We start from the raw sequence: 25,973 nt of genomic DNA, 5'->3' as shown, positions 1-25,973 counted from the left end.
GATTAAGGCTTGACTAAGGTTTGCAGAGCTTCAGCATTTGCCATAAAATAGCGAGCATTTTGTTGCAAAACCATATAAATTATATATCACTGTAATCACAAAACTTCAATCTACACACACCGGAAAAGTCTAGGGATATTACAATTTTATCCAGCCATCGTCAGTAATTTTATTATTTGCATTTCTGATATAATAAAATTAAAATAAACAAATAGTTTACAGGGCGTATTGGAAATAAAAATGCAAAATTTAGCGAATTTTTCAAATTTACCTTGATTTTTATTGAACTCAAAAAAATACACACATTTTTTTAAATTCTAAACTGTAAATTACAAAAAAAAGATAAAACCATTTTTACTTAATAAAGGGTATGGCCTCCTCTACTGTTCATTACAGCCCTACATCGTCTTTCTTCTTGAGGTACAGCCTGCCACGCTGCATTCACGGCCTGAACCAGATCCCTACGAATTTCACGAGGCATTCTCAAAATTCTTCTTTGGACCGCGTCCCATACGTGCTCGATGGGGTTGAGGTCAGGAGATTGTGCCGGCCAGGGTAAGATGTTTAATTGATGAGCATTGATAAACTCACTTACCACTCTGGCTGTATGAGGCTGTGCATTGTCATGCATGAGAATGAAGTTTCTCCCAAAATCTTTGGCATATGGTAACACGACAGGCTCAAGAATTAAATCACGATATCACATATCGTGATTTAATTCTTGTTAGAAACCTTAACCCGGCCTAACTGGACTCCTCCCCAGACCATAACTGTTCCACCTTGATAAGGGTGCACTTCCTGAACATGATCCAACCGAATAAGATGACCCGGTTCTCTCCATACCCTAAGCCTTCTCGAATCTGGATGAATTCCAAAGCGTGACTCATCCGTGAAGAGAACATTGGCCCATTGTTCATTCGACCACTGAACATGATCTTGAGCCCACAAATATCGTACCTCTTGATTTCCTCTCGTTAAGGGTTGAACTCTCCAGGGGCGTCTCCTTCTTAAGTTGACCTCTCTTAATCTATTGCGAACAGTGTCAGAACTAACGGTTACATTATGTGTTTCCTGGAGAATTAAACTAAGCTCTGGTGCTGTAAGAGTCGGTCGGCGTCGAGCATTTAATTGTTAAAAATGATCTTCAGTCCAAGATGGCGTCGGAGGGACTGCCACCTGAGGCAATTCCTCCTGATATTAATTATAAATGTCATCCAGATAAACGGAATGCTACAGTATTTTGTGTGTTGTGTGACAGTGTTTTTCATAAGAGTGACTTTAACAGAAGAAAAGGTGTAAAATACCTAAGCAATGTTATGGTTGTTTGTGATGAACATTCGGGAATAGACATAACCTCAACTTCAGCTCAGGATTCACGAGTTATTTTAGCCGCTTTGAAATCTCAAGTACAGACACAAAACAATACAATTGATGAATATAGAAAGAAACATAATAGGCTCAAATTTGAACACAACAATTTAGTCATTAAACACGAAAATTTATTAGCCGAACAAAAGAGAATAACAAAGAGGGATAACCTAACAAAAACAACACCTTCTGATGGAGAGATTAACAAAATGAATGCACTAAAAACAGAAAATCTGCTATTAAAAGAACTAAATGGGATCCTTAATGACAAAAACAAGCTATTAGAGGAATTACTGGAGAAAGAAAAAGCAACCTCAACAATACAAAAGTGCTTTGCCACTGTTTTAACTTCACCAAAAATAGACATGCAACCGAAAGCAATACCAAAAATAATTATCAAGAGAAAAAACAATGAAGATAAGTCTGATATGAAAGAAAAAGTGTTACAATATTTATTAAAAGAGAAAAGCATACAAACAAAAAAAAATCTTTAAATAAAAAGGATGAAATTATAATTAATTGTATGAACATTGAAAGTTTTAAGACAGCTGAGAAGGTTTTAGATGAAAAGCTATCAAGAAATTACAAAATAGAAAAAGAACAATTAAAAAAACCAGTTATTAAAATAATAGGAATTGAAAATACTTTTAACTTAACTAAAGAAGATATAGAAGAAGATATAAACAATAGAAATTTTGCTGACTTACTATCGAAAGGATCAATAATACATATTTTTACTAAAAATCAAAAAACAACTGTGTTAATGGAAGTGTCTCCGGAAATACATAAACATATAAGAGAAAACAAAGACAGGATTTTTGTGGGATATCAAAACTGTTAAAGGTGTTTGACGTTATCAATGTAATACCATGTTTTAAGTGTGGAAGATTTGGTCATAGTGGTACAAAATGCAGGAATGATCCTAATTGTTTAAAATGTGCGGGGCCTCATTTATCCAGAAATTGTGATGGGACAAAACCAACGTGTTGTGCAAATTGCAGCTATAGCAATAAAACATTTGGCACAAAATACAACTGTGAGCATGTAACAATGGACAGTGAAATGTGTGTGATATTAAAAAATAAGATTAAAAAGGTAATGGATACCACTGACTATACTATCAAGCCTCTATTTCCCCGATTCTTGGGAAAGATAGATACCCTCAAAATTGTGGAACCCAATGGATCAAAATAGTTTAGGCGATGGTATTGTAGAAAAAGAAACTGAGTATGATGATTTTATCACATTTAATAATGGTAATATAGGTAAAAACTTAATTTTTTATGTTAATGTGAGAAGTTTGAATGCCAATTTTAATAAACTAGAATTGACTATTGCAAGTTTAAAAATTAAACCTATCATTATTGTTTGTGTTGAAACATGGAATCTTGTAAAATATGAACAATTTAGCATAAAAGAATATAAAATATATTATAATCAGAGTAAGATAAACAAATCTGATGGTGTTGTTATATATGTAAGGGATAACATAGAAAGTGCTCCAAAAATTGAATGTATTGATAGGCTGAATCTTATGAATATAAATATTAAGACTAATAATTATTATAACAATATTGAAATCTCGGCACTTTATAGATCACATGACATACCAAAAAATGAATTCTTAATAAGTTTAAAAAAGTATTTGGATAATAAAAAAAATATTAAAAATCATTTAGTTATAGGAGATTTCAATATTGATCTGTTGGAGCACAACACTGTTAGCCAGGAATATCTGAGTAACTTTCTGGAGGATGGCTATATGCCTTGTTTCCAGGGAGTAACAAGGCCAGCAGAATGTAATCAGGAAGGAACCTGCATTGATAATTTTTTCTTTAAAACAAACACTATAGCATATAAAGCAATTAAAATTACTCAAACTTTTACAGATCATTATCCACTATTTGTTAATATAGATACAACTCTAATGAATAAAGAAAGTAATTATAACCCAAATAGAATAAATTATAAAAAACTTAAAAATGTAGCTAATAAAATAAATTGGAATAATTTTTTGTTGGAAGATCCTAATGTGAGCATTGACTTAATAATTGAAAATATACAAAATTGTATATGTAAATCAAAAGAAAGTAAAAAAACAAATAAAAATGGCAAAAAATTGCCTAGAAAAAATTGGATTACAAAAGGAATAATAATATCATGCAATAAAAAAGAACATCTTTACAACTTGTGGAAACTAGATAAAAAAAATGAACAACTAAAAAAAGATTATAAAACTTACATAAAAATACTTGATAAAGTTATAAAAGATGCTAAAGTTAAACATGAAAAAAAACTGGTTGAAGCAAATTGTAATAATCCAAAAAATCTCTGGAAAATAATAAATAATAAAATAGGAAAAAGAAAAAAAGAAAATAACAAAATAGAACATATTATAGATGACAATAATACAAAAATAACAAACGCGGAACACATAGCTGAAGCTATGAATGGTTATTTCAGTGAGATCGGTGACATATTAAGTAAAAAAATTCAAAAATTCTCAGATGAAAAAATAAATCTTCCACCAATGAATCCAAAAACTATTTTTCTTAAACCAACTAGCACAGACGAAATTAAAACAATAATAAATAATTTAAAAAATAAATCGGGTGGGGTAGATAATATCCATGCTACTACACTAAAAGTGTTGTCTGAGAATATTGCAGAACCATTAATGCATGTTTTTAATAAATGCATTGAATTTTCTTTTTGGCCGGATTCCTTGAAAAGTGCAGAAATAGTTCCCATATATAAGGCAAATGAGAAAAATAAAACACATAATTATAGGCCCATCTCTTTAATTTCAAACATTGCAAAAATTCTTGAAAAAATAATCCATAGTAGGTTATATAACTTTATAATAAATAACAAAATAATCTCAGAGAATCAATATGGTTTTCTTAAGAATATGGGAACTAGAGATGCATTTTCAAACATAACGAATATAGTTTATAATAATCTGGATAAAGGAATCCCAATAATTGTAGCTTTCCTAGATTTGGCTAAAGCTTTTGACACGGTCAATCACAGGTTGCTATTAGATAAATTATATCAGTATGGGATAAGGGGAAGTGCACATAGATTGTTAAATAGTTATCTAAACAACAGAAAACAGAGAGTTAAAGTCAATCATACTATAAGTTCTTATCGAGAGGTAAAAGTAGGAGTTCCACAAGGTACAATACTTGGACCCCTTTTGTTTATAATTTATGTGAATGACATCTTGGAGTCTTTATCAAAAAATACAATAATGTCATATGCAGATGACACAGCAGTTATTTCTGCAGCAAAAACTTGGGAGGAAACAATAAAAAACATGAATCTTTATTTGGAGAAAATTTCAAGATTGTTAGCATTGAATAAGTTGTCATTGAATATAGATAAAACTGTTTTTATCACCTTTGGAAATTACTGTGATAGTGTGCCAGACCGGGTAGAAATAAAAATTAATAATAAGTGCCTAAAACGTGTAAATAGTTATAAATATTTGGGCGTAATTTTTGATTATAGACTTAGCTGGGCTGAGCACATAAATCATGTTATAGGCAAAACAAAATACTTAACAATAATTTTTTATAAACTAAAACAAATTATGACCACTAAAACACTAATGTTAATTTACTATGCTTTTTTCCATAGTGTTGTAAGCTATGGAATTATAGCATGGGGAGGTGCTTATATGAATAACTTGAATGTTGTGAATAATCTACAGAAAAAATTAATAAAAATGATCAGTAAAAACACTTTATTTACAACAAACTTACCACTTAATTTAGAACAACTTTTTTCTTTAGAATCTTTAATTTATCACTACAATAGTCTTAAAACAATATATTTACAATCAGAAAGTATAACAAGAAACAAAAGTATACCGTTACCCAAAATGATTAAAAGAGTAAGCAATAAAAATAATTATAATTTAGCAATAAAATTATATAATAGGTTACCAAATGAGTTAAAATCACTAACAGCATCAAAACATAATATTAAAACTAAAATAAAAAATTGGGTTAGAATTAATGTTTGATTTAAAAGATAATTATGTTATAGAATTTTTTTTTGTGGTTTTTATGGTTTCATGAGTCATATAACAAGTGAATACAGCAACCCCGCTGTTATCATTTGTAGTCATGTTTGGCACACTAGGTTAGGTTAGTATTAATTATTGTTGTTATGTATTAGTAGTTTGTTAATTATTATATAGGTACATCCAGCCCTACACACAGATAATTTATTTATCTCTGTAGGAGTTACAATGTAGTATTATTATTTTGTAATTTTTGTTTCTGGAAATAAATTATTATTATTATTATTATTATCTTGCTGAGGGGTAGTAATGCGATGTCGCCTTGTGTGCCTTTCAGCAACATCACCACTTTCACGGTAGCGTGCACTTAATCGCGATATTACACTTTGCATTGTATTTAATGCTCTAGCTACGTCGATTTGGCGCATTCCAGCTTCAAGCATACCCATGGCCCTTAGCATTTTGTCTCTGTTAAGATGTCTACGCTCCATAATGTCGTTTAATACTAAACAGAGTTATTTGAATGAATTCTGGCCAGTTATCGTAAAAACATAGCCAGTACAGGTTAAATTCGAACAATTGATGCTAGGTGCTTTTTATACATTTGGCAAAAAATGCACAAACACTTCTGCAAATATCCCAAATTTAGAAACAACTAGTGTGACTACTTCGTTTCAATCGAAGTAGAAAGAATCGGCTTACAAATATGTGGTTGTTTATTCAAAACATTTATTTTTAACTTTATTATCAAAATCTTAAAAATAAAGAAGTTCTCTAAAAATGTGCTACAATACGGATATAGTATAATCCTTTATCTTTAATTCCCTTCTTCATTTGTGTAAAAATACCTTTATTTTGCCTATTATCATCCAGCATAAACACGTAGAATGGAAGTCGAATTTTTTATCATTGAACAGGGAAAACAGAAACTGTTACTCCACAGTTATTTGTATAAAAAAAACGAATGAATAAACATAAAAATAAATTAGTAATGTTTTGTTTTTGTTTAGTTTGGTTTTTATTATATGGACCGTGAGTTTAAATGCCCTGTATTAATGCTCTCAATTAACTAAAAAATTACTAAAAATATATTAGTTAAAAAATGCATTTTTGTATAAAAAACAATATTATTAAAATAAGCTAGATAAGAGTATTTTAAATGATTATTGTCTTTGCTTCTGGCATGAAAATTGTCTTTGTTTTCAGTTGAAAACGCATTTCCCAAAATATTTGTTTCTGATTTTTTGGCGATTTGTATTTTCTAGTAAGTATTCCATAATGTGAATATTGTATCATTTTTTTTTCTTATTAAGAACACTTTACCGTCATTTTTAAATTTATTTTACTTTTCGTTGGGAAATAACTTTATTATTATTATAACAAAAAGGCCTATCTCTATTAAACAACTAAAAATAAATTATTTATTAGAATTTACGCTCAATTTATCTTCAGAACGTTTCCTCAATGTCTCCGTTTAAGTGTTAATACAAAAACACTATTAAAAAATTAAAGACTTTTCATTTATTGGCCAAATAAAGTAAGTGCTTTTCTTTAAATTGCTCTCCGGAAAAGTAGCAAAAATCGAGATACGCCTTTTCGTCATAAAGCCGACGAATGTACGGAATGTTCACATAAATACATGTAGGAATCTTCTTCATAATACATATTTGTCTATTTTCTCTACCGGGTGTTTTTCAAAAGTGGTTGTTTTAAAATTCGCGGTGTTGACGTGATCCCCGCTCAAAACGAGAGATATATTAAATACACATATTATTATGGCCAAAATGATTGCATATAACGATATTTTTATTTTATTTTGGACTTAATATGATTCTTTTAATATTTTTGGACATATTAAAAGAATTTATTATTATTATTATGAAATTTGGGCTTACTACACGACTAACTAATATAAAATTAAAAATGTAAGTGCAACTAGACTGTATTATAATTTTATTTCATAATGAGTGAAAATCAACAAAAACAAATTTCATTTTAAACAGAAAATATTAAAAACAATTAGATTTCTCACATCTAATAGTCTGTATTGCCTCCTCGAGCCTCAATGCAAGCTGTGAGACGACGTAGCATGCTCTCAATTAAGTTGTCCAGAAGATGTTGAGGAATGGCTTCCCATGTTTCGCGCGCAGTAATTTTCAATTTATTTAAGGTACTCATTCCTTTTGGCAATATGGTGTTTTAGCATGTCCCAAGCATGCTCGATCACATTCATATCTGGAGACATCGGTGGCTACCACAGTTTTCTTATACAATCTTCCTCACAAAATTCGCGAACCGCTAAAGTGCGATGGGAAGGAGGATTATCGTCCATGTAAACAAATTCATCCCCCGCTACCCCTCGAAATGGACGCACAATAAAACGTCTCTAAGATATGAGGCACCACCTGTCATTGTGCCATCAATAAAAACAAGAGAAATTCGAACCCCGTGCATTTTACCTGCCCATACCATAATGCTTCCCCCTTGAAACGGGACACAGGGTTGAGCTGCATTCAAGCGTGCTCGTCTTCCAGATGCTCTCCAGACCAAAGTTCGACGCGAGTCGGACACTATGCTAGAAATTCCAGTTAGGTCCATTTGCTCCCATCTCCTCAACCCATTGTAGTCGCGTAATTTTGTGCTGTAAATTAAGCTTCGGAACACGTAGAGGCCTTCTTGAATGTAATCCTCCGTCATGGAGTCTCCTTGCTATGCTCTTTCTTGAAACATTTACTCTTTCAAGGCGAGCTAATTCATTTTTAATAGCAGTACTAGAAAGCAGGGGATTGCGTCGTGCAATTAGGGATATTTGACGGTCTTGCACAGCAGTAGTACCTTTTCTCTTTCAGGCCGGTCTGTAACTTCGTTTGTCTCCCTGATTTTTTTTAATATTCGCGAAACATCGTTTTGGTTAACTCCTACAATTTCAGCTATTGCAACTTGCCGGTAGCCCTGTTGAGACAGTGTTACTATTCTGACTCTATTAAACTGTGAAATAATGTTTCTAGGCATTTTAAGGCCAAAACAATGGTCAAATTTCTTCTGAAACACAAGAGACCACAAATCGAAATGTGCAAGAATTTGTAATAATATTGGGTCTGAATGATAAACATTGTTTGCCATATCCATTTTAACAAAAACATTATTACAAATTATCAAAGCTATGTATAAAAAAAGATTCTTTAAATTCCTTTCCGTATATTTTTAAACGATATATGCAATAATTTTGGCCATGTGTGTGTCTCTCGTAATAAGAATTATTTATTAATCAATATTTTAAAAATTTGATTTTATTAATCCAATATGACTCTCTAGTTTTTAATAAAAAATGCCGATGTCTTTATACATATTAGCTCAAACAATTGATTTTCTAAATGCTGGCCAGCCTTGGTACGAATCGATGTATCACCGATCCTGCTCGCCACTGCACTGACGTAGACGCACTGTGGGCGAAACCAGAATTCCTTATTTTATTTTACTTTAAATGCAGATTGCAACCAGAAAAAAAATAAAACCTACGCGAAACCGTCGTAAAATAAATTAGTCCTTAAAATACAATAATGGTCGGTCCGAATACATTTATTTACTGCGGGTAATAAATGGATGTTTTTTGTTGCGCTGATCACGGTCACTGGATCTTGCATAGAAAACAGTAATATAACCAGACAGTGACATTTATTTATCGTGAAGTCATAAATAAACAGAATTAATTACATGAGTCTTTTGCATGGGTCATAATAGTGTATTCTAATTTAAATTTGTTGTTCTTAAACCTCGTTCACCCATACGTTTTACCTGTCAGTCTTACCTGTTCAAATTTACGGACATAGCCCTGATTCCTGAGCATTTTGTTTTTTTAAAACATGTCAATACATGCTTTGGTTAATTTTTAAGAGCCAAATGAACTGAGCAGGATCAATTTGTACTTTTCCAATTTACATTACATTTTGTTGTAAGTTTTTGTTAACTATTGTCGTGACGTCATATTACGCTGCATTGGATACTCTATACTAAATTTAAAAAAAAACGAGAGTAACCATGCAATCCTGGTTTAAATAAACATTAATAACGATAACAGGACTAACGATATTAAATTTAATTTTATGACTAACCATATTAGAGAAAGCATCTGTAATACTCAAGTATACAAACAGAAAAAAATTGTAAAAATACCCTAATACCTTGTATTAGGACATAGACATTAGCGGTAAAATCTGCCTCTTTGCGGACGACACTAGTATCACTTGGAGTGGCCCAGATGTTACGGCACTATATAATACTATATCCAGTGACTTATGTACCATTAAATGTTGGTGCGATTCTAATCGCCTATGCCTCAACCTATCAAGAACCAAGAACTAAAGTTTTGTCATATAAAAGTACTATACAACCCTTTGTACTTAATAACACCACTATTGACGTCGTGGACTCTGAAATTCTTAGGACTTGTTATAGACAACTCGTTAAAATGGCACGACTTGCACATCGAAGCTTTATCAAAGAAACTAAGCGCTGCCTGTTTTGTGCTAAAATCATTTTCTAAGGAACTTAACTTATCAACCTCTAGAATAGCTTATTATGCCCTTTTTGAGTCACATCTTCGTTATCCCCTTCCATCTTCCCCTAGGAGATGCAGGACCTTGTCGTTGGTGGGGAAGCTCCTGGTCAGGTGCTGGGGGGAATCCCCCCTAGCACTTGACTTGGTCTAAGAAGCATCTCACTCATCGTCTTGTCCCTGACTGTAGTGTCGTGGCCAGGGAATTGCACCAAGACATATAACGATACCGGGCGGGGCTACGGACAGCCTCAACCTTGGGGCATCGGGGGGCACCCCATTGTATTTTACCCCTTACTTCTACATGCGGGGCTCTGTAGAAGTGGACCGACTGTCCCTAGCGACTCATGAGAACACTATGAGATCTGGTAATAATAGTAATAAAAACATCACCGGTGAAGCTGTGGGGAAACCCCCTAGCGACACTGGGAACAGTAACAATGAAAGTTCCAAGGGGCCAAACCCAAAGAGAACTACAGGAGAGGTGGCTGACACTTGCATGAGACCATCCTCCGCAAGTGGCATACAAGCTACTACCTCCTCCAAGGGTCGGGAGCCTACCTCCTACCTCTAAACCCAACAGGCGACACAAGCTACCGTTTCGTCTACCCGGCCTGGGTCGTAGCTCCTCGACTGTGAAGGACACGGGTCTCCGTAGGAAGTCCTGGGACTCTATGATGAGCTATAACTCAAGAAAGGGGGACACAATAGATCTCTAAGGTCGCAGAGATTAACCCCCCTCCCACTTATTCTTATTCTAAATGCCCTTCCATTCTGGGGTACTTGCTGCGCAATAAAATTTAATCATATTCTCAAACTTCAAAAGAGAGCAATTCGATATTTGTTGGGACTGAACAGTAGAACTCACTGCCAGAATTTCTTTAAAAATTTCAAAATACTGACTCTTCCTTATTTATTCATTTTTGAATCCGTTTGCTTAATCCGCAGGCACATATCTGTTATTCCCGAAAGGCCATCTCACAACTATCCATTTACAAAATGCGGAGCACGATCTTTATCTGCCAACCCCGAGCTCAGAACTAGTTAAAGGGTCAATACTGTACAATGCCAAAAAAATGTACAATCATCTGCCTTTGAATATCAAGTCGCTTTCATTCTCTCTCGCATTTCGCACAGCTCTGAAATCATACTGGAGAGAGCCCTATATGCGATAAACGACTTTTTTGTTGACGTTTAATCAATTTTGAATTTTAAAATTTTGAATTTTTTTTGGTATCAATAAAATTTTTGTAAAATTTTATTGATACGCCTTTTTGTGTTCTGCAATGTCCATGTATATTTGTAATTTTAATGACGTACATTTTTTTGAATTTTATGATTTGTATTGTATGATATTTTTTGTTATTTGTATATTTTTTGTGCTTTTGTTTGTTTTGTAAATGCTTTGTCGATGAAGCTATTTTGGTTTGTTGTACAATAAAGCGTTATTTATTTATTATTATTTATTATTGTATTGCCTCCCTTGGCTGCTATAACTGCCTGTATACGTCCGTTCATACTGTCGTTGAGGCTACATAATATGTCATATTGCGTTATGTCTTAATATTCTTCTTTAAGGACCAAGCGAAATTCATATAATGAAGCTGATACCGCTTCCCGACCTCTAACCCTCCTACCAAGCATTTCCCAAACGTCGAACATGATGGCCAGTTCATAGTAGTATATAGTTCACAATAATCACCAAAGTCGCCTTGTTATATTGAAAAATAACTTAACAAAATATGATAATTGAAAAAATTGTTTGTGGCAAGTTCATTTCACTCTTAAAAATTAACCAAGGCATAAATATATTGACATGATCCAAAAAACAAAATGTTCAGAAGACGTGGTTCTGACCATAAAATAATTAACTAGAAAGAAGTGTCAACTCTGTGTTAAATCGTGGAAACACGATACGCCACCGAAAGCCTTCATTGTCGTCTGGAGAACTAATTTTCCAATTGACAGGTTGACATGATAAGGACATGATGGCTTCAATTTCATTTTCGTTTCCGGTTATTCTATGGAGTGTAGAGGTAAGGAGAAACAACTCTTACGGGACTTTTATTGAAAAAGTGGTCACAAAATGGGAAGAATAAGGGTTCGCCAAATAACCACAGTGGCGCTAAAAACGCATGATTCTAAAAAATGAAAAGTAACCATAGATAAGAGAATAAAAATAAATATAACCAAACATTACCCAAAAAATTTTGTTTTATTTTTTTCAGACAGAGTTTTTGAATATAAAATAATTATTGTTCATCAATATTTTGTGCTTTATTTATTATTTAACAATGGTTAAAGTGTGTGTGGTGCAGAAGTTGATTGAATAGCTGATGGAAAAATAAAGAGCAAAGGCAAAGCCTACGGTATGTAAAATACATAATATAATTCAGTATTGTATTATTTGTATTATATGTAAAAATTAGAGTCAATCAAAAGTGTAGTAAACATTTTTCGTAAGATTATTGACATACATGTTACAAAGTATATTTTTACAATCCTTTTTATAAAGTTACAACCTAAATAAAATTTATTTTTAATGATTTTAAAGTTTGACAGATATGTACAAATTGTTGGCATTTTTTTAAACAAGTAAAAGTAGGAAATACATAAAATTGTAGGTGCTTTCAAGAAATATAGTTAACTGTAAGTGCTGTATTTTAATAATCTATCAAAAATCAAAATCATCAGGATAATATTAGGTATTGATTTTCAGACAAGAATTAGATTACAGTGATGGTCAAAAGCATTTAGATATTGCTTTGAAATCTACAGATAAGGTATGGCAGTTTCATTTTAAAGAACAAGATGTTAAAGTTTGTGATAAAATTGTCATCAGAAATACTGTCCACTTCAGTATTTACATAGGAAAATATTGGAGGATGAAGCTCTACCTACTGCCTCAGGTTAATTTAAATTCTGAATTGCAACAACAGCAACAAGCAAGAAAGGCACAAGCATTAATGAATATTATAAACATAAGTAAATTTACATATAAAATGACAGCAATCTTCATTTCATAGCCATCGCTGACGCCGTTTTTATTCGATCATACGGTATTATTATACACATAAATAATAATATTATACACATAAATATTAACATTTTGTAGAGCAACAACACAATAAAAAACCAAAATATGAACACCAGCAACTAAAACAGGAACCATTAAATGAATATTACACACGTAAGTACAATTTGATCGATCGAATAAAAAACGGCGTCAGCGATGCCTATGAAATGAAGATTGCTGTCATTTTATATGTAAAATGATATGGAGAATGTCATCGAGATGTTCATTTCCAAGCCCACTGGACGCCGTGTTTTTTCGATCATACAGTATTATTATACACATAAATAATAATATTATACACATAAACATCCCTTGATAAAGATCAACATTTTGTAGAGCAATAACAGCATCAAATAATGGAAATAATGGACCCTACTGCTCAAATCAAAAACAAAATTTCATCATTACCACTTTATTGGTTATATCAATAAAAGAAATTATTGAGTTTATGAGTCTAGATCCTACAAGCAAGCAGATCTATCACATAATTTAAAATGAAGATTTATCTATTATAGTATGTATAAACACTTTGCATCTTTTATTCAATGTTGTAATGAATTAACAAATTGCAGGTAATTTATTCTAATAATGAAAAAGAAACTTTGGATCAAAAAATATTTTCTTCTGATGAGGCTTATGAATATTAAAGTCTGTTGAAGTTTGGCCATTATGTGTTGGTATACAATTTATTTATGATGTTACAGTAGTTAAACCATCCGAATACAAAACATATTTAAAATCCACTATTCTTAATGAACCAACTTGAGAGGAAGCTAAGAGAAAGGTTCTATTGGGTGGACTACAAGAAAAAGGGACATATACATGAGGATCTGGAAGGGCTATAACATTACGTCTCAAGCCATGGAACAATAGGAAACGAAATTCAAAGGAAAATATTACAATACGTGGGATGCAAATTATAGTGCAAAGAATTGAGAAAAAGAATTATTAAAAGTAGTTATAGTTATGATAGTTAAACCATCCGACTACCAAATATATTTAAAATCCACTATTCTGAATGAATAGCAACTACCAACTTGGAAGGAAGCTGCGAGAACGATTCTATTGGGTGAACTACAAGGAAGACATGAGCATCTGGAAGGGCTATAAAATTATATTATTATTTCACGTCCCAAGCCATGTTGGAATAGCTGGGAGTGAAAAAGAAGATAATACTGCACACGATTCTTGTCTAGAAGTAGTTGATACTAAGGTAGTTAAGCCATCCGACTATCGAACATTTAAAATCCACTATTCTGAATGAATAGCAACTACGATGGCAAAACGTAAATAAATACTTGTACAGTATAAAATTATATTATATTGGCTTAATTTTTATACTAAATAAAATGTGTTACGTTATTTTTGACCTGCATTATATTTATTTAAATCCCATATCATCAATTAAACTTTTAATAAAGTTTTCCTAATTATAATTAACATTAATTTTAAACTAAAAGCTTTTTCATCTTGGAATGAGATTTACGAATAACTTATGAGAAACAATAAAAAGAGGCTCTGATATCTGAGTAATCGATAATAAAACCACATATTGCCTTACTTTTATACTAAATCAATGTAGGTATGAAGTTATTTTAAAGCTGTATTATATTTATTTTAAACCCATAACCAATTATTACTTTAAATAAAATTTGTCTTAATTATAATTACCATTAATTTTAAGCTAAAACTATAAGAATATTTTTTCGTCGTTTTGAATGACATTTGCGAAATAGCTTATGAGAAACAATAAAAAAAGGGCCTAGTCTATTGCAGCTGAATAAAAATCTGTAATTTATTTCATGCAACATGAAAATAAAATTATATTTTTTTTAAACCAGCGGCTTCGCGTTTGCTTCACGTCAAATATTGATGTCTTGAATCATCTGTTCTAAAATGTTCGGCGCATGTCTTAAATTTTAGAATCTTGCTACAGCAGCGCCATCCTAATTCTTCCCTTTTTTTGACCATTTTTTAATGCACGGAGTTATTTCTCCTTACCTCTACACTCCATAGGTTATTCAATGGCGGGCCCTCTTTCAGTTCAAATGTATTTTGTATTTTTTCTTTTCATAAATAAAACCAAAAAATAATTTATTCACATATATTTATTTGAAATATGGAACAACGTGACTAAATAAATATAAAAATATAGAGGATTGTATTGCTTCAATACCAATTAGTTAATTATATGCACTTTTAACGTAAATAATTAGTTAAGGTATAAGCATGACTTACAGTAATTTGTAAATAAACACACGTATTCGCAGACTTCAAGGACAGAAAACGGACACAGGAACATGAAAACGGGAGGCTTATACAAAAACCTGAAAACAGAAAAACAAATTTTTTTATACTAAAATTAACAATGTAAAAATATCAATAGGTATAAAATATAAATATACTGTTTAAAAAAGCGTCCATTATTCCCAAAGAGACCTGGCTTATAAATCAAAAAGAAGCAAAAAGAGACTTTTAGTCGAATAACATAATCAGATTCATCAGTCCGATTTATTGCATTATTGACAATAAATGCTAAATGTTGGCTATAGTTAAAAATGATCTTACCTTGCTGTAAATTGTTTCCATTTTCAAAAAAATCGCCGATCAAAGAGATTATAACACCATTTTCTTGCATCTAAAAAATGTAAAAACCGTGTTTATTTACTACCTATTTTTCATATACATGGGACATACCTACTACTGCAGAAACGTCATTTTCTCCGGGATTCTTCATGTAATATATATTTTATATACTTTATTACCTTTATATTTATAAATTTCAGCCGAAATATTAAATTGAACTTCCAAAACGAAACTAAACGGAATGAATTAATATGGCGTCGAATATTTTCTAATTGTTCTAGAACAAATCTGAAGTTGTCTCTGAAACTGAAATCTGTCAATTCTAAACACTGTGAAGTTAGACAATAGTTAGACAGAAACATTGCTGTCCTTGTCTCGGCGGCCATACTTGTCGTGAGGAGAATGACAGGAATGACACTAATGACTGTTTCCAATTTTCCTATTTCACTGTCACCCCCCTGGTTCTGACAGTAAAATTATATTTTAGGAAAATTTACACACGAAATGATTATACAGGGTGTTTTAAAATTAGGGTAAAAACCAACCCCTTGATTAACCTTGTATATAATGCCAAATACTAAAGTTTATGAAAAAATGTGTTTACGAATTAGAGTTTGTATAATTATTATATACAGCTCGCTAAAAAATTCATGAAAATAGAATTAAAAATAACAAAAACATAAAATTAAAAAACATAAAACTTAAAATTTGACCAAAGATTTCTCCGTTGCGTTTTTTTTTGCATCTGAGTGTATACCGGGTGCGTCTGAAAAGTGGCTCACCCCTATAACTTTTTTATTTTTTCGGTTTGTGAGAGATTTGGTATGTTACTATATGACATAAATTAATATTGATTGACGTATTCAATTGTTTTTGGTCACTTCTTGTTTCAGCGGAAATGACTACAACTTTTGATTTTTAAATGACTTCCTGAATAGAATATAGAATGACAATCATATGTCAACTTTTGACATTTTTGCGTATGGTTTATTTGAAATTTAACATGCGGTTCATAACGACAATTTTACTCGAAATACCAAGTGTGTGGTATCAAATTATTTGTAAAAAAATACTTTTTCCAAATATGCTAACGGGCCACCCTCGTTCCATTTGAAAAAATTGAGATATGATTACAAATACGATTTGGGTATCTTTTAACCGGCCAGGACAAGACACTAAAAACATTAGAAGATCAAATCTATTTTTCAAAGGTTCTTTGATTAAAAATTAGTATATTTAAGATAGCCATGGCACTCTAGATTGAAATTTAAAATACGATTTTTTAATGTCAAAAGTTGACATATGATATGTTCAGAATGTCATTTTCTGTTCTTTTTTTTGTTCAGAATGTCATTTTTTATCGAATAAAGTAAAAAATACCGAGGGTGCCATTTAAAAATCAAAAGTTGTAGTCATTTCCGGTGAAACAGGAAGTGACCAAAAACAATTGAATACGTCAATCAATCCTAATTCAGTTATATACCAACATACCAAATATCGTATTTTTATCATAAAAATTAAAAAAGTTATAGAGATGAGCCACTTTTGAGACGCACCCGGTATACAAATCTGTTACTAAAACAAAAACTATAACTTTGAATAAGGTTACTATGTTTCAGATATTCTAGCTATAAATTTAGATAATCTACTCATCTGTCACCGAAACCATAAATATTTGTATTTCTTAACGCGAGCCTAAAATTTCCACGACATAAAAGAGACCAGGTGGCAGGTGGCATGGCGGTCTGAAGATTTCAAATCAGTTGCCTCATCAGATATTGGGGCTCGAACACGCTTCTTTTTTAACCATCGGGGCATTTTGTAAGGCGGTGTTGCGGTTGGACACCTGCCTGTCGCCAACCGATGAGCAGTTTTTATCTCGGAAATCATGAGCAACCGATGTTGGCAATTTGGCACGGGCATCTGCTACACGGCTGCTTCTGATTTTAATTTTACACAATGAAGATTCGGTGAAATTAAACATACATCAACCAAATTCCAACTTGAAGAAAGTTGCAATACACTTTTTTTGATCATTATTATAATATATTTTTACAGGGTGTCCCAGGCTGAGCGTGCATTGGAAGTTTCTGGAGAACTACAATATCTAGATCGAAGGTTTTTTGCACAGCGTTGTTTTAAAACGTGATCTATCGATTAAAAATATTTTCAATATGGCGGCATTTCCGGAAATTCCGGAAGTTGACAGCAACTTTCTTATTTTAAATAGACGCCCCCGTTTTTTATTGCATACTTAAATTCTCTGTAAAATTCTACGAATATTGATGTTAAACACTCTATACCTAACATTAACCGTTTTTGAGAAAAAAATATTTACATTTTTTGAACGAAAAAAACTGGCTGTCAAAAAAAATTGCATAGCCTAAAAGCCAAATTTAGTGATTACCACAGCCACTGTGACATAAAGAAAAGACATCTGGCTATCTATTTCAAAAATTAAATTGTTCGAATGTCATATAATATTGGCCGGAGCTGTCATGTAATTGACCGATTAAAAATAATCATGAATCATTTTTTTTTTCAAATGGAAACCTTTTTTTTATTTCACTAGTGAAAAGGTTTTTCAATTCGTTACTTTTTGACTATACATGTTCCTATACCTAAAACAAATCGTTTTTAAGTTATATTAGATTTAGTTTTAAAACGTACATTTTTCTTGATTTTATCTAGTTTTGTTTGACATTAAGTGTAAGACAGTCAGACAATTTATTTTTATTTGTCAGAAAACTAATTATTTGAGTTTCTTATATGTATATTATAAATATTGGCTGCTTGAGAGTTTAAAAAGGGTATTTATAAAAATATATCTCGTATTTTCGCTCTTTAATAGATAGATTCGTTCTCTAGATATCTAATATTTGATATTATTAACTAGATATCTAATATATGATATACCGTATGATCGAAAAAAAAACGGCGCAAAGTTGTCTTGGAAATGATGATCGATGATATACTGCTTTCTGAACAAAGTGTCATAATATGACATGGCCAGATTTATTGATTTACGTCACTGACGTTTAAAGTCATAGGCTACTGGTTAAAATCAAGAAAACTGTGCGCTTTAAAACTAAATCTTAATTAACTTAAAAACGATTTATTTTGGGTATATGAACATGTATAGATAGATAGATAGATAGATAGATAGATTGCTTTATTTGACCACATTTTGTACAAACAAGATACAATTGTAGCATGTCATAAAAACAGTTAAATATATACAAACTAAAATAAAATTAAAACAACATGTAAGTAAAATACAAATACAGTGTATAAACAATGAATACAACATTTAAGTTATGTCGGTGGTTAAGTTCATAATATTAAAATATTCCGCCACCGAGTAGAACGGATGGACTATCAGAAAATTCTTCAGTACTGCCCTAAATTTACAAATATTATAACTTTTGACGGAGGTATGAATTACATTATACAATTCAACATTTAAAGAGTTTCTTGAAGATTTGGTGAGCCTAAATTTATTTGCTTTTATAAGATGCGCGGATCTTGTGCCATAGTTATGTATATCAGAGCTATACAAGAGACTATCTTTGTTCCTGTGAATTTCTAACAATTGACATAAAATGTATAAAGATGGCAAAGTCAATATCTGCAAATTAACAAAGTGTGGTTTACAGTGATCAAGGTAACCCACTCCTGCCAGGATTCGCACTGCCATTCTTCTGCAATTTAAATATTTGTGCGGAGCTAGATGAGTTGCCCCACAGTACCACACCATAGGAGATATGGCTATGAAAAAGCCCATAATAGACATTTAAGACCGATTGTTGACTAATAGTATACTTTAATTTTCTCAGCACAAATAATGCGATGACAGTTTAGGTCGTAAGGATTCGATGTGAGGGGACCAACTAAGTTGACCGTCAAGTGTTATTCCTAAAACTCTAGCACTTTTCTTACCAGAAATATTATGTGCAGTGGAAAATATAATTTTTTGGGTTTTATCTGAATTCAAACTCAGGTAGCTACCAGAGAACCATTTTTCAGCTTTTATGACAATGTGACATAAATTTAAAATTGGAATTCTCGTTGTCAAAAGAAACGGATTGTTGTCTTAGTGACATATATGACTCTATCAACTTTAGAGAGGCCCCTCTAATCCCATAGCGCCGCAATTTTTCAATGAGAAGATCAAGCGAGACACAGTCGAAGGCCTTAGATAAATCGCACAAGACTAGTTCGACCTGCTCACCAGCCTCAAGGCCCTCTACTATGTGCTGCACAATCTTGACTACAGCCTGAACTGTCGATTTTCCTTCGCGGAATCCATACTGAGCCACGTCAAGCAAACTGTTGCGCTCAAAATATTCAACAAGACTGTTCTTTATAATAACTTCAAAAATCTTTCCAAACACTGGTACGATTGATATTGGCCCGTAGTCAACATCAACGGAAAGGTGTTGGAGTATATTATTTGCAATGGATATGAAATGATCGTTAAATTCATCTGCTGATAACCCAGAAGTATTTACCACAGGTTTACGGTTTCTTTCATGGTTTATTACATTCCATACGGATTTTACTTTGTTTTTGGAACCATCGATGTAGTTACTATACGCACGTTTTTTAGCATTGGCTATGGAATTTTTATAGTTCCTATGCAGTATTTTATAAATATCTCTGTAGTCAGTATTACCTGTAACATCACTTATAAATTTTACGGTGTTCATTCTATCTCTTTCCATTTTTAGTTCGTTTGTAAACCAGTGAGTTAATGGTTTATCAGTTCATTTTTAAAAGGGAAATGTAGACAAGTATTCCACATTTGTCGTATTATAAAACTTAGTCCAGTCAAGTGCGCAAAGACTCTCATTCATAGCTACAACAGATTTATTATTTATTTTTCTAACCTTCAACGTACCCCTCTTCTTGCTGATATTAGTCTTTATCTTAATGAACTGGCCAAAATGATCAGATAAACAGGGATCGACCACACCACACGTAAACAAAGAGTGATCTAAAGTCAAGTATCGAATTGAAAAACCCTTTCACTAGTGAAATAAAAAAGGAGGTTTCCATTTTTTAATCGTTCAATTCCATGACAGCTACCGCCATTCATAGATAAATGAAACAAGTTTAGATTGGAAAGTGCCCATAAGGACAATGTAAACCCTATTTGGCGCTATTCTTGCAACGGTCGCGATCCAAAACTTTTGAAAATTTCGGAGCGGTTCGGCTTTTTTCGGAATTATATCGCCAAATATTGTTTATTCAAATTTATTATTATTTTCGTTTAATTTTATAAATAAAATACAGTGTGTTGCATACAAAAACTTTATTTTATATAAGGACGCATATATGAAATACCTATGAAAAATTGGAAACCGACGTTATGCCACGATCCACGATGGTTTTTGCAGTTCACAGTTCACAGCACAGCTTTTTAAGTTTAATGCCACTTTTTCACAATTATTACCGGTTGGAGTAAATAAAACTTGAATTAAACTCACAAGATAGCAATAATTACTTTGAAAATGGATGCTATAAACACTTTTCGGAATTTCTTTCATGAGAGCGGTTTAGATTTTGAAAGATTATTATGATTTTTGAAGATTCTGACTTTGACAAGAGAAAATTATTTCTGTTTTTGTTTGCCGTTGTTCTTAGCGACCGCTATAGCAGCGCCAGATCGCGTATAACGGTCGCGACCCAAAATAATTTCGCGACCTAAAATTTTTACGGGCTTTCCAATCTAAACTTGTTGCATTTATCTATGCCGCCATTATTATATGACATTCGAATAATTTAATTTTTGAAATACGTATGTCACAGTGGTTGTGGTAATCACTAAATTTGACGTTTAGGGTATACACATTTTTTTGACAGGTAGTTTTTTGTCCAAAATTTTTAAATATTTTTCTTCTCGAAAACGGTTACTGTTAGATATAGAGTGTTTAATAACAAAATTCATAAAAAATGCAGAGAATTGAATTATATAATAAAAAATGGGGGTACCCATTTAAAATAAGAAAGTTGCTGTCAACTTCCGGTATTTCCTGAAGTGCCGCCATATTGAAAATATTTTTAATTGATAAATCTCGTTGTGAAACAATTATGTGCAAAATATCTCCAATCTAGATATTGTAGTTCTCTAGAAACTTCTAATGCACGCTCAGCCTGGGACACCCTGTATACACTTCATAAAAAAGGCATTCTTAATAAGATGAAAATATTAAAAAAAAAATTCTTAATCATTGAGACTCATTGACCTAAGAAGTTTTCAAAAAATGTTTTAATTTTTATATCGTATAGGGTCTCATTTTATGAAGCTGCCTCTAAGTATATTGTGGTCGTAAACGTCTCTCTCAGTATAAAAGCTGAGTAGTTTTGGGTTGAAGATTCGGACCGCGGTTCGGCTTCAAGCAGACCCCGTCCAGATTAACCTAGCAGAAAAAAAGGAGATATTAACTCCACTTTGAACTTTACTTTATAATTCATAATTTCCTATTACTTTCAGGCAAACATTGTACATGTAACCTTCATGGTACAAAATCGCCTATTTTCTATTTTAAACGTCTCAATAATTGCCATAATCACTTTCCCTTTTGTGAGCACTGCTAACAAGCGCACTGCTAATGTTCAGTCGGTGTCGGACCATTAGCGTCGGACACAATGCTATTTTTAGATTCGGAAAGATCTCCTTGTAAGGAAGCTGAGCCCGGGCTATTTATAGCCCGTGCAGTCATAAGTATTTTTCATCTCGAACGGGAGATGCACGTCGAGATTCGGCTCAAGATTAATCTTCGCTCGTATTCGAGTAATTGATTCTTCGAATTTGACCAATTACCGATTTTAATTCGATTGTGTTCGAGTTGAGGGGACATTGGCTCGTATTGTTTCTATGCGAGCTGGTTTAAGAAATCCGGGTTTAAGAGATTTCGTATGATTTAATTTAAAATTGATAATAATAAGATCTAGAAAAGCAGGGTGTAACGTTACATCTTGCGAATGACCAGGACCAGGTTATAGATGTCATCCACAGAGTTAAATCCCTGAATGGGCAGGACATCTGGCAAGAAGAACGAACAACAGATGTACCACAAAAATTACAGCATGGTACCCACGAGGAATTAAGAGACCTTGAGAAAGACTAAACCTGAGATCATTTTTCATTTTGTCTTTACTTCTACGTGGTTCATAGAATAGGGCTTCAATAAACAGCTCTCCAGCGGGTTCGGTTGTTGGCAATTGATTTGACATCTCGCCATGACGGGTTTACTGCTTCGATCTCATTTTTAAGATTGATTCTCACTATACCTTCCATTTACATTCCATATCCGTTCCGTATTATTTATTGAATTGACGCTATACGTAAGCTTCCGTTGCATATCAGTTCCATACTTTTTATTGTACGATTCATATCATTACGAAAGTTTTATTTTAAAAATTTGTATCTTTTGAAAAAGGTAATAGATTTAATTAAGAGGTGAAAGAATAAATATCAGCAAAAATTTAACAGAGCTGGTATAAATATAAGAACATGATATGATACGCTTCAGTCCGTCCGCCAAAAAAAATGTATGGAAGGAAAGGATATGGAACGGAAGGGAAACGGAACGGAGCTAATATGGAAGGTGTAGCGTTTTTTTTATAAACATTACCCCTGCGAACGGCAGCTTTTCGTTGGTAGAGCAGTCGTGGATAAGGTATTTCACTGGAAAGAACTAATTAACAATAATAACTCGAAATTATAAATATTGGGCGCCAGGCATGAACAGAGAAAGAAAACACAGTTGTTTATTACTTAAAACTAGTGACTATATTCATTCATGATGTATCCTGATGGTAAATAGCATTGTACAATTATAATAATTATTATAGTGGTTATATGTCGAGTAAAAAAGTGATGTATGTAAATAATATTAAATATGTTCTATGAAAAGACTATGAAAAAATACAAAGCGTGTAACGTTATAGAAAATATAAGAAAGGTAGCATTACTTTATTTAAATTGTTAAATTTTATGCGGTGTTAAATCTGATATGTTGCAACCTGTAGATTCTAGAATCTATATCTGGTTATTCATCTGTTAATATAGCGTAATAATAATATCTATAGAAAGTAATACTATTACAAGGCGTAATGTAATGAAACCTAAAATCTAAATCATATTGTAACAACTAAATCGACATAAATGTTCTTAATAATTTAACCACTAAATATAGTCTGTACGATATTATTTAAAATGTACGTTAAGACTGAAAATCGACTGAAAATCAGAACCTAAATCTACACTTAGCTGTTCTTGAGGCAATCCTGTTTCAAAGAGTAGCAACGTGAGGTGGGCTCATATCTCCTGTACTGTCTGTCGGCGATCTTGTTGGCCAAAACAACAAAAGGGGCCAGAATGAGGACACCAAGAATCAATACAGCCGTAGCTACTGACTAGGCTTAGAAATGGGAGCGAAGCAGCATGGGGCTTACGCTGTATCCATACTGTGGCAATATGGGGACACTACCCGTACCTTGGAACACTACTAGGACCTTGGATAATGTCCGTAACTTGGACCATAACCTTGGACACAGTCCGCCCATAAGACCCTAAAAATACCAAACTCTTGTTTAAAATCAAACAAGGTCTAATAAACAAAATGGACCTACCTCGAATTACTTCCGAGGGCTCACCAAATAACAAAGAACCTGTCCTTTTTTCCATGTGATATTCTGGAGGACAAAAGAAAAGGGACACCAACGTGCCAGCAAAATACAAATACAAGTTAGGTTGGGGCATCCGTAACTCTACCCTAAAAATACGCAGTAATAATAACGAATCAAAAAAGATAATATCTCATTTTTACCTGTAACTTCGAAATAGCAGCTGATTCAAATTATACAGCAAGATTTTTATAATTGCAGTTTCTCGAAGCAAGGATTTTTTGACGGCGACAGTAGGACGGTCAAAGCCAACTGAAGTTAAGTACGGAGAGGCGCCTTGAAGCGATGTTGACAGCGCTCCACAGAACAGTGAAACGATAGCAGGGTTGCTGACTAGAGAACGTAAAAATTACGCCAAGCGCGTCAAATAAACTATCCGGCCTGAACGAGAGGGAATCCGGTGATGATAGGCCAGACATCATATATTATATATAAAAAAAAACATGTATCGAACTAAAAACGTTACAAAGGTATAGTGAGAATCAATCTTTAGTTGTCCTTTGCCATGTGTGTCTTGGACGACCAGTTCTTCTACTGCCTTGTGTATTCCATGCACTCAATAGTTCTGCCTGCGATGTTGTTGCCGCCTCGCCTTAAAGTGTAACCAATCCACTTCCATTTCCTAAGTTTGATTTGGTTATACACCTGCCTCTGGTTGGTCAAGCTCCATAAATCCTCACTTCTTGTAGTATTTGGCTAGAATATTCCTACAATTTTTCGCAAACAGCGTTTATGAAAACTTGGAGTTTGTTAATTAATGGCGATGTAATTTTCCAGGTCTGCACCATAGAGCAAAACTGACTTGACGTTCGAATTGAAAATCTTAAGTTTAGTAAGTTGAAAGTACTGTCTAGATCTACAAATACTGTTGCTCTGTGCCTCCGTTGGTCGAGATTATACTTCCTAAGGAAGTAAAATTATTTACCACCTTTATAGGTGTTGTTCCGATGATAAAGGTAGCGACGTTGTTGGTACAAGCTCTCATCGATTTAGTTTTTTTAACATTGACCTTAAGATCTGCAATTCGGGCTTCTTTTGTCAAGTCAAATAATTTTGCTGCCATATCCGCGTGACTATGAGAAAGGATACAGATGTCATCTGCGTAACTGAGATTTTCTAACATGCTAAAGGGAGTCCACCATATTCCACGATGATTCCTGGAAATTGTTCTGTTTAGAATATCGTCTAAGAGGATATTAAAAGGAAACGGCGACAGGACGCAACCCTGCCTCACCCCATTCCGAATGTTGATGGATTCACTTCGTTGATCCTTATGCAAGACTGCACATTGAGCCTCACAATAGAGCATTCATACAATTTTGTTAGGAATACCAGCTCTGCTGAGGGCTGGCCAAAGAGATTGGTGCTTTAGGCTATCAAACACACGCTCAAAATCAACAAATATCAGGTATAAAGGTGAACGCCATTTCAATGATTCTTCCATGACGATACGCAGTGTATTTATGTGATCCACACACGATTGCTGAAGCCTAAATCCCGCTTGCTCTGGACGAAAATGAGGTTCTACATGAGGTAACTACATGTTCCGAACCTGCACCGAAACTGCAGGTCGCACAACGCTCAATGGAACGAAATATGCTGGGAATAACCAAGAGAGGTCGTAAAAGAATAGAGTGGATACGACAAAAGACCCAGGTAATAGA

At 33.0% G+C, this 25,973-nt stretch overlaps 1 protein-coding gene and 1 long non-coding RNA gene across 3 annotated transcripts in view; both read left to right on the top strand.

Annotated features, from left to right (window-relative positions):
* Window positions 1-25,973, top strand: part of LOC115878777 (histone acetyltransferase KAT7) — a 133,298-nt gene that overhangs the window by 12,882 nt on the left and 94,443 nt on the right. The window lies entirely within an intron of this gene.
* Window positions 12,583-14,398, top strand: LOC115878778. 2 transcript variants are annotated; one of them, XR_004049601.1, is made up of 4 exons: window positions 12,583-12,862; window positions 13,069-13,143; window positions 13,366-13,543; window positions 13,602-14,398. It is a non-coding gene; the product is annotated as an uncharacterized LOC115878778 (long non-coding RNA). The 2 variants fall into 2 exon arrangements; XR_004049602.1 differs by having other exon boundaries at window positions 13,366-13,547.

This window comes from Sitophilus oryzae, unplaced genomic scaffold, assembly GCF_002938485.1.
Source record: "Sitophilus oryzae breed Bouriz unplaced genomic scaffold, Soryzae_2.0 scaffold_1525_pilon_pilon, whole genome shotgun sequence".
NCBI classification, from domain to species: Eukaryota; Metazoa; Arthropoda; class Insecta; order Coleoptera; family Curculionidae; genus Sitophilus; species Sitophilus oryzae.
Note: the sequence above shows the minus strand (reverse complement) of the source record. Positions and strands in the feature narration are given on the sequence as shown.